This window comes from Catharus ustulatus, chromosome 8, assembly GCF_009819885.2.
Source record: "Catharus ustulatus isolate bCatUst1 chromosome 8, bCatUst1.pri.v2, whole genome shotgun sequence".
Taxonomy (NCBI): Eukaryota; Metazoa; Chordata; class Aves; order Passeriformes; family Turdidae; genus Catharus; species Catharus ustulatus.
In genome coordinates, this window is record NC_046228.1 from 4,474,664 (window position 1) to 4,483,790 (window position 9,127).

Genomic DNA, 9,127 nt, shown 5'->3' on the forward strand with positions numbered 1-9,127 from the left:
AAGTGTGATTAAGGAAAGAACTATGCTTCTTTTCAAAGGTTTTTTTTTTAGATAGATCAGCTTAACATGTGCTTTTCCCTTCACAGAAGCAGTTTTGCTTTTTTTCCCTCTAAGCTGAAAATCCTGCAACAGTGAGCTACGATGCTGAGATAACAATGAGCATTTTCTGTGATGGCTTGAGTCCACGTGCCACCAACATTTTCCTTGAGGTGTTAAACCTCTCCTTTCAACACCAACGTCAGTAAAATTCAAGGGAACTCCAGCAGTTAGAACTGAACTTTGGCTGGAACAATTCTTGTGGAGGCTGTGCATGCTCAGGCATCACTTATAGGAAGGACTGGCACTGACATATGAATATCTTATTTACAGAATCTGTGCTAATGAACTCTCTAGCTAGCTGTGACCCTTGAAACACTCTGCAGCTTCCAGAAAGTGCAAACTGAGTTAATGGTCGTGTGTGGACGTGAAGATCAGTGGGTAAAGGCTGAAGAAATCTAGCAAAACCCCCTGTCAGCAGCCTGTTGATTCAGCTCTTTAAACAAGCTGCTGGATGTTGATGTAGGGTTTTGAAGTCTTGTGTGCTGACAGGCCCTTGTATTTGCCTACTGATGGCAAAGGCATTGTATTTGTCATCAACTGCACAGCAATAATTGGAGACAGCATTTTTGTCACAGACTCAATAGGTGTTGCAACAAGCCTGGTGTGTTGCCTCTGTGTCTGTTTGCCACATTTTAAAATCCATGGACTATGCTTATTTTTTCTTCCCTAATATGTTATATCAGAGTCCAAGCTGTTTTATGAGCAGTAAGCATTTGCTTACCACAAATACCACATCAGCATCCAGACATAGCAAGAATAACTGTGGCTGAGTCCATCCTTTCCCAAATGCCTGTTGCAGGAGGACTGTGTCACTCCGGATTTGGGTGAGCTGGTCAGCACTCATCTGTGTGTCTGATTCCTCGAAGAGATAACTAATAAAATTCAGGCAAAAACCTCTGATGTGTGTGGGAAAACCAATGGCCTGAATATTGCTTGTGTCAACTGGTAATTGCAATTCAGGTTGGGAGATTGCAGCCCCTGGTTATGTGCAGCCTTTTTCAAATATAAACAGAGATAAAGTTCTCTGAGATTTTCAGGAAGAGTCAAAATACTGAGTTTCATGTCAAGGTTTGGACAACACATTTGATTTCCCTCCCATTTTCACTGTTAGTTCAAATAAATGGGATGCTCTGGAGTTTTGACCTGGAATCATGGAATTCTGTGAAATTGCCTGCTGGAGGTTAAAATAGGATGTGTTTCTGTGAAAAGTAAAGAGATTCCCATGGTAGGGATGGCCATCCCTACAGCAGCAGTGGAAAACAGGCCAGAGAGGACCTGGCAAGCACTTTCTTTGGCATCCCAAATGAGGGATGCTTGCCCCAAGGCTGGACCAGTGCTCACACCCCACCCAGGCTTGGCCCTGCAAATGCAAATTATTAAATGTTTGGGTGAGGAGGAAAATCAATTTTTCTTCAAAATCTCCTCCACACTGCCTTGGTGTTCAGTTCTGAGGGCATTTTCCAAGCTGCTCCTGCACCAGCCCAGCCCTGGAAGCACAAAGGGAGAGCTCAGGCTGAGCCTGGTGAAGCACCAGCAGTTCTGGAAACCCCCAAGCAGCAGCAGCAGCAGCAGCCAGGCAGCACAACCTGTGTGCTGCAAAAAAAACCCCTATTCACCACCATCCCCAATATTATTAATCAGCCCACAGTTTGCTCAGACAGGAAATTGTTACTGACCACTTTAATTTTACTAAACAAATGAAACCACCCCATTACTCATTCAAATCTAATAAACCGCAGCACACAGAGGAGGAAGTGAGCACTTCAAAATGGCTTGGAGAAAAGTTCTCACTTTGTTTTGCCATTTAATTAAAGCCAGGCTCTTTACAGGAAAGGGCATAATTAAATGGCAGCATGTGTACCATGATAATTTTCTTCATTGGCATCTCAACATGCAGCTTGCTACTGAAGGCAGACTCTTCACACTCCCAGAGCCTCACCTGCTCCTCAGGAAGAAAAATACTCTGGGTACCAGCACAGCTCTCCTCTTCATGCCTTGCTGGATGATACAGGGCTTCATTAGGATGGTGCCAATGAAATAAATTTCCTTATTGCTTAATGTCTGCAGATGCTCAGAAAGCAACTTCCTGAAGATGGGCCCTGCAAATCACCTTGGCAGCTGTCGGTTTTATCAATGCCTCGGCATTTCTCGATCATCAGGTCTTCAAAACACAAACAAAATAGTCCAGCTTTAATATTTGCAGTCCCAGCACTGGTTCAATATGTGATGTGATTTGTGTGCATATGTAAATATTGTCTTTGCAGTCAGAAGGCAGACAAAGCATGAATGTACTTGTACCACAGAGAGGTATTGCTGTAATTGTTTGCCTTTCTTCTCAACATCAAATTACTGCTTTAAATGAAGGGAATTTCACAAACAGGCAGAAATGCCATTTTTGTTATGGGAATTTTACTTACTCCAGCTGCATTATGAAGTTTAACCTGAAAGAAGAGCTCATAAATGGGAATTATTCCTTTGTGGTGTTTTGGCTCCTAAAAGGTGATTAAAGAAAACACAGATGATCTCAATAAAGGGCAAATATCACGAAGAAACTTAACACCCAGCGTGTTTTTGTAGCACTGCAAAGGCCATGAAGGCATTTTCAAGCACACACGAGTTTGTTCCTGTCTGTACAACACCCACTCTTGGGCACTGTTGGCGCTTGGCACCTTCACACTCAGGGGATGGACAGTGTTTGCTGGAAGCTCCTTGCCAGTTTTTTTTGGTGTCTCACCTGCTTTGCCCTAGACAATCCTTAATCCAATGCAAACAGGAGTAAAGTCAACAGGAAGATGTATTAAAGAAGCCTGCATACTGAATAAATCCCCTGTTAGTCACCATCAGAATGAACTGCTGTGTGATAAATCCTTTTTGTTGCTGTGCTCCAGTCCCATGCATGGACAATGAAACCAGCCCCTCTTCCCTTCCCCATCACACATGTGCTGCAAAATGGGATTCAATCTCCTCTCCTTGACATTCTTCAAAAGGTTCTCCCTACCACTCTCATTAGTCTTACTTAATTTGTTTTGCTCTATGGAAGGAATTACAGATTTGCCATCCTAGAGAACAGCTGACATTTTTACAGGAAAAGAAGTACGTGATTCATAATTTTCCAGAAATCTGCACATTACATATGAAGCACATCAGCACCTTCTGAGAAGCAGGATAGATCTTGAAACTTGTACTGGATTGTTTCTGTTTGTTTGATGTACCTGTTCAAACAACAAATCTCACAGCCAACAATGAAAAATATCTGTGGCCTCTTGTGCCATCATCATTCAGCTGAAAGGAAAGTGGTTGCACCTTTTTGAAGAAAATTATTTTAAACAGTGCCATTTGCAATGGCATTTTCCAGTGGTGTAGAGGACTGTGGAAGATCCAAGGAGGAGGAATTTTGGGAGCTGTAGGATAGACCTTTTTCCTAAACCAGAACATGCACAACAAATTCATAATGGAATTCTGATTCAGTGTTCATTTCTGCTTGTCTTGTGGGGTTTTGTGGGGTTTCTTCCCTTTCCTTTTAAGAAACAACATCCTCAGCTTGTCTCACCAGGAGCCATGGGGAGAGATAAATGCTGTGATGAAACCAGACTGTCACAACAAAGGTGCTGAGGAAAGCTGGCAAGAAATGCTATGGAAAAGTGCCATGGTCAAGGGGAATTCAGCTCCATCTTTCTTGTCATTTTGAGAGGTGAACTTGCACATGTTGTACAGAGCAGAAAAAGCTCTGAGATACTGGAAAAAATATTAATAATTCAATTCAGTGAGCATTTTATGTCAGTGAACATAATCTCAGGGGGAATAGCTGGATGTTTTGAATAATGTACTCCTCAGAAATCTTCAGAAACTCAAAAAATTATTTATGAAGTGCATGTGAGGACAACAGTGGTCTATCCACTACGCTAAAAATGTCTTTCTTTCTGTCCTCTACTCACAGGTACCTTACATCCCAAAAGGTGTACCAAAAAAATATTATGTATGTGCAACAGGGAAGCAAAAGCTTTTCAGGGCAGAGGTTGTTTCTCACACCCTTCTGGCCTTTAGCAGAGCAGGATTTCAAGGTGTTTTTTAGGATGTAATCCCTGCCTGGAGCACTGCATCCAACCCTGGACCCTCACTGGAGCAGAGGTGACCAGAGGGATGGAACAGTTCTGCTGTAAGGAAAGCTGAGACAATTGAGATTGTTCATCCTGGAGAAGAGAAGGCTCCAGGGAGAGCTCAGAGCCCCTTCCAGGGTTCCAAGAGAGCTGGAGAGGGACTGGGGACAGGGGATGGAGGGGAACGGTTCCCACTGCCACAGGGCAAGGATGGATGGGATTTGGGAATAATTCTTCCCTGTGAGGTTGGTGAGGCCCTGGCACAGGGTGCCCAGAGAAGCTGTGGCTGTTCCATCCCTGGAAATGTCCAAGGCCAGGTTGGACAGGGCTTGGAAAAACCTGGAATAGTGAAAGGTGTCCCTGCCCATGAATTATTAAAGTCCCTTCCAACCCAAACCATTCTGTGATTACAAAAAGCAGCAATTTGAGATTTAAGGAACAACCTCCCCCATTTTCTATTTCTGTTCTGGAAGTGATCCCTCCAGCTCCCTGCAGCCTGAGGCACTGGAATAATTCATCCTTCAAGGAGCTCTTCAAGAGCCACCTGCCCATCCCAACGCCACCCCCAGCCCCGTGCTCCCACCCACAGCACTGCTGGGACACTGCTATTTCCTGCTCTGGAGCTGCACATTGCTATTGCTTCCTCTGGAAGAACAATCCTGCAGTGAGTAAACAGCAGCCTTCACAGGGAGATTCCTCTGCAGGGCCGTTTCCCTTGGCTCACCACAGCCCTGGAAGTCCCCGGCTGGCTGTGCCACCGAGGCGGCTCCTGGCTGGTTTTTCCCTACAGATCCCACTTCCAGAGAGCTGCAACCCTCCTCTCCAGGGCTGGTTTCCTCCCATGCAGGCTTTTGTGGCATCCCTGGGCTGCAGGCTGGCCCTTAGAACCCTTAGAATGACAAATTCCCTGCAAGAGCTGCCCAGCAGCACAGGGATGTCACAAAAGCAGTACAAATCCCTTTGTTGTACAAGTGCTGAGGCTCTTCTTTCTCCCCCAGCGCCTTCCCAGAAGTTATGTGAAAGGATGGCAGAGCTTTATTAAACAAATAAAACCCCAAAACACCGAGCCCTAACTTTCAGAGCATTTTTAGAATCCTTTCCAGTGTTCCTCATCCTTCATGTTTGCTCCCAGCACTGTTTAAACAGTTTGTGTTTGCTTAGGCAAAGCTGGATTTATACCCCAGATCAGTAAATAAACCTGTTAGTGTCAGCTTTCCTACACATACTGCTACCTGAGTACTGCAAAACACAGCAAGCAGGAGAAAACGACATGTGCACAAAGAAAAGTGGTGTTTTAAAGGAAAAAGAGCAGGAATTATAGCTTTGTTTGATGTACAGAACAGTCACGCAGGCAGTCCTGGCTGCTCAGCTCCAGGATTTAGATTTAGAACTGTCTCTCTAAGCAAAATGATGTCCAAGCAAAAAATGTTAGGGTGGATGATAAAATATGAATCCAGAAAGTCTGTGGGTTAGATTTCACTGAGCTTTGGCTGCAGTTGCTGGATGGAGGAGCTCTGTCTCCTCTGGCTTAGACATTACATAGCAAAGCTTGTAATTTTTCATCTCCTCTGGAATGCAATTTTGCAACAAATACCGATTCTAACTACTAGGTGCAGAGGAATTTTTTTTTTAACATAAACTTTTACCTTGTCCACCTGGGTTCAGAGCAGGTGAGAGTTGGAAGGAAGGTTCCCCCCTACCCAGGGGGAGGCACAGAGGGGAGCTGGGCTGCACACAGACCTGGCACTGGCACTTAAATCCTTCCATCTGAAAACAGGGGCTGCTAAGGTTTAAATCACAAACACACAATAAAACCCACTTGAAACGAGTCCATGTAAACGAAGGGATTGAAAAACAGCAATGTATCTCTGTCCTATTTCCCTTTCCAGGAAGGAACATCTCTTGGGTAACCTAAAAACAAAACAAAGTAGCAGAAAACTTTATTTAACCTCCAGCTAATTTCCTATCCGGGTTAAATTTAGCAGGTTGGATTTTGTTTGGTGGATGTGCCTCCCACCACAGTAAATTCAGAGGGATGTTGCTATTCCCCTAAAGCCACTGTTGAAGTGCTCTGGTTAAAACTGGCTGATTTAATTCCACATCACAGCATAAATTTTTAACACGAAATGTCACTCTCTGTTTAAACCCAGCAGCACAGGGGGCTGGTGGAGCTGGTGGCTGAATTCTGCTCCCTGGAAAAGCCCAGCCACCCACACAGCAAACAGCTGCTGGGAGCTGCCTTCCAGCCACCTCTGCCTCTCAGAGAGCACAGGAGGACAAAAACATTATCCTGAAAGCTTCTCCACGCATGTTTTGAACAGACAGTCCTTAATTGAAGGAAGATCAAGTCAGGGACCAGCCCAAAACACTCAGATTATTTTTCCATGAGTCAAGGGTTATACTCAAAACAAAAATTAGCCTACAAATACCAAGGCCAGGCTGGTGCACTGAGCATTTCCCAGCACAGGTCACTGCTGCCAGCCTCCTGCTGCAGAGAAAAAACCCTCTGACAAACTGCTTGGAAAGTTTTTCAAACTTTATTCACTCTGTCTGTCTTTGCCTTTCTAAAACCTTTAATTTTAGGGCCTGCAATTATTTGCACATTTGAGGTGTAGAAATTGTGGAAGGAGCATAAAGGCATAAAAAAATACATTTAGAAACTCTCTAAAACTGACAGCAAGAGTTTCTGCTGTGTGTTTGGGGAAGCTGGAGACCAGAACAAGGTGCTTCTCTTACCTAACTGAGAATTGCATTGTCTTCGTGGTGAGAATCTTTCCAGGTTACCAAATGTCACAGAAACTATGACTAAGAAGTGTCTGCTGCTCACCTCAATCCTGACATACTGGAGGAAGAAGAGGAAGGGAAGAAATTATTTTTAAGCAAGTGAATTAAAAAAAAAAATCACAAGAACTTGTACAAATAAAAAGCAACACCTTTATTAAAGCAGTGCTTGAAGTTAATGTTTGAGCAGACAGTGTCTTTGATCCCATCAAAGTGAAATGATTGAAAGGGAATGACAAATGCAGCACAGACTGGCTGGAAAAGGTGATTTCAGGATGCTTCCCTGCACCACATCCCCCCAAGACCCACGAGAGCCCTGGTCCAGCCCTGTGCATGCAGAGCTCCTCTGGCTGATTGGTTTTCCAGCCTGGCATCCAAGGTCTCTGTTTCGTTACAAGCCAGAATCTGAATGCTTGAAATGACATAAAAAACCTTTGTGTGCTCCCAAACGCAGTGGCAGAGGCTGCAGCCCTGTTTCCCTGCTGTGCTGGGAGGAGCAGCACCTGCACAGCACTGGGAAGGGGCATCTTGCTCTTGGCAGATCTGTCTCTTTTTCTTTGCTTTTTCACCTCCTTGTTTGTGGGCAGAAAATAAAATTAAATTGCATAAACTCCCCTTGTTAAAATGGACCCTTATTTTCTTCATGAACTAAAAGATATATTTGAGATTTTACTACTCACACTAATGAACTGGAGGTAAATGAAAAGAAAGCTCTCTTACACATAATTTAGTCTTCTGTAATCATTAACACTCTTCCCTGAGCCCAGAGTTGATTCTCTTTGACATTTTTTGTGGGATTTACAAACCCATTTATCCTCTGTTGGACAAATGAGACAGTGCCAGATGCGAGCCAGGGCTGAAGATGATTTAAGATTGTTTCCACTCTTACAGCAGCAGTTTCTCCTTCTGTCTCTAGCATTAACAAATAAACACAATTACAGGCAGGGCAACAACAAGAAGTTGCTTACTGGTGTGAAACAAAGCAGCAAACTTTTAGGAAGAAAGAAGGAAAAAATAGTTTTGCAGTAATGGTTGTATTTTTCATCTGGTGACGCTCAGCTCTGGCAGAGATCTGTGAAAATTGATTCAGGGCTGGTTTTCAGAGTCCAGTGCAGGTGGTGTCAACTTTTTTTTTTTTAAAGAAAAGCTATGTATAATGAATAATACATAACCAAGCTTTTGTTGAGTAATTATTAATAGGAAGCACACCATCTGAGATAAAGGAGGCTCTCAGCTGGCAGAAGGTGGTAGGGATCACCACAACACTAAGGGCCATCCGTGGGGCTTGCTTGGCACTCAGCAGAACAGGAAATGTATTTTCCCTGCTATTTCCCAGAATAGTTGAGACTGGAGCAAATCACCATCCTCAGAAGGCAGGAGAAAAAAAAACCCTATTTCTGATGCAACTTCCCATGTTTTCAATCAGCATTTTCCCTAAGTTGCCTTTTGGTGATGCATTTAAAAGTAATGTAAACACTCTGATGCAAAGGGTAGGCATATATTAAAAATCCACAAACAAATATAAATATGTATTTATAAATATATTATCTATATATATTTATGGGTTGGCTGAACAGAGCCACTGGATGAAATGGAAAAGAAAGATTAATTATTTGCTTTTTCAAGTAGCTGTGCATTGGTGGGCTCTGGAAACACAGGTACTACTTTGCAAAGGGCTGATTGGAAATGAGAAATGAGCTCCAACTCCATCAGTATCTCCTCCCCCAGGCTGTGAAAGGTCACAGTTGGCTGAGCTCCATTGTAGCTCCCCTCAGAAAGTGGTGAAGGAATTCAGAAGTTGTTTTTCCCACCAAAAATAAAAAAAGAAAAAGAAAGGGGGAAAAAAGGAACAATTGTACACCATTTCCATTTTCTGAAGAGGAAATGGTGATTTGTCTCAGCCATTGCATGGGAATTCAGCAGCCTTTGGTATCAAAGGAGTTAAACAGCAGGTTGGCTTCAAATCTTTAAACCAGGTTGCTTGAATTGCTTTTTTCCATGGTAAATAAGCATGAATTCTTCCTAGCACCTTCTCTGTTTGAGGTGCACCCTGCCTCTGGCTTGGCTGCTTTTTATTGAATCCCTCCTCAGGTCTCGCACAAATAATGTGCCACACCTGAAAGGTGCTGGAAAATCTCAGCTAAGGAAAA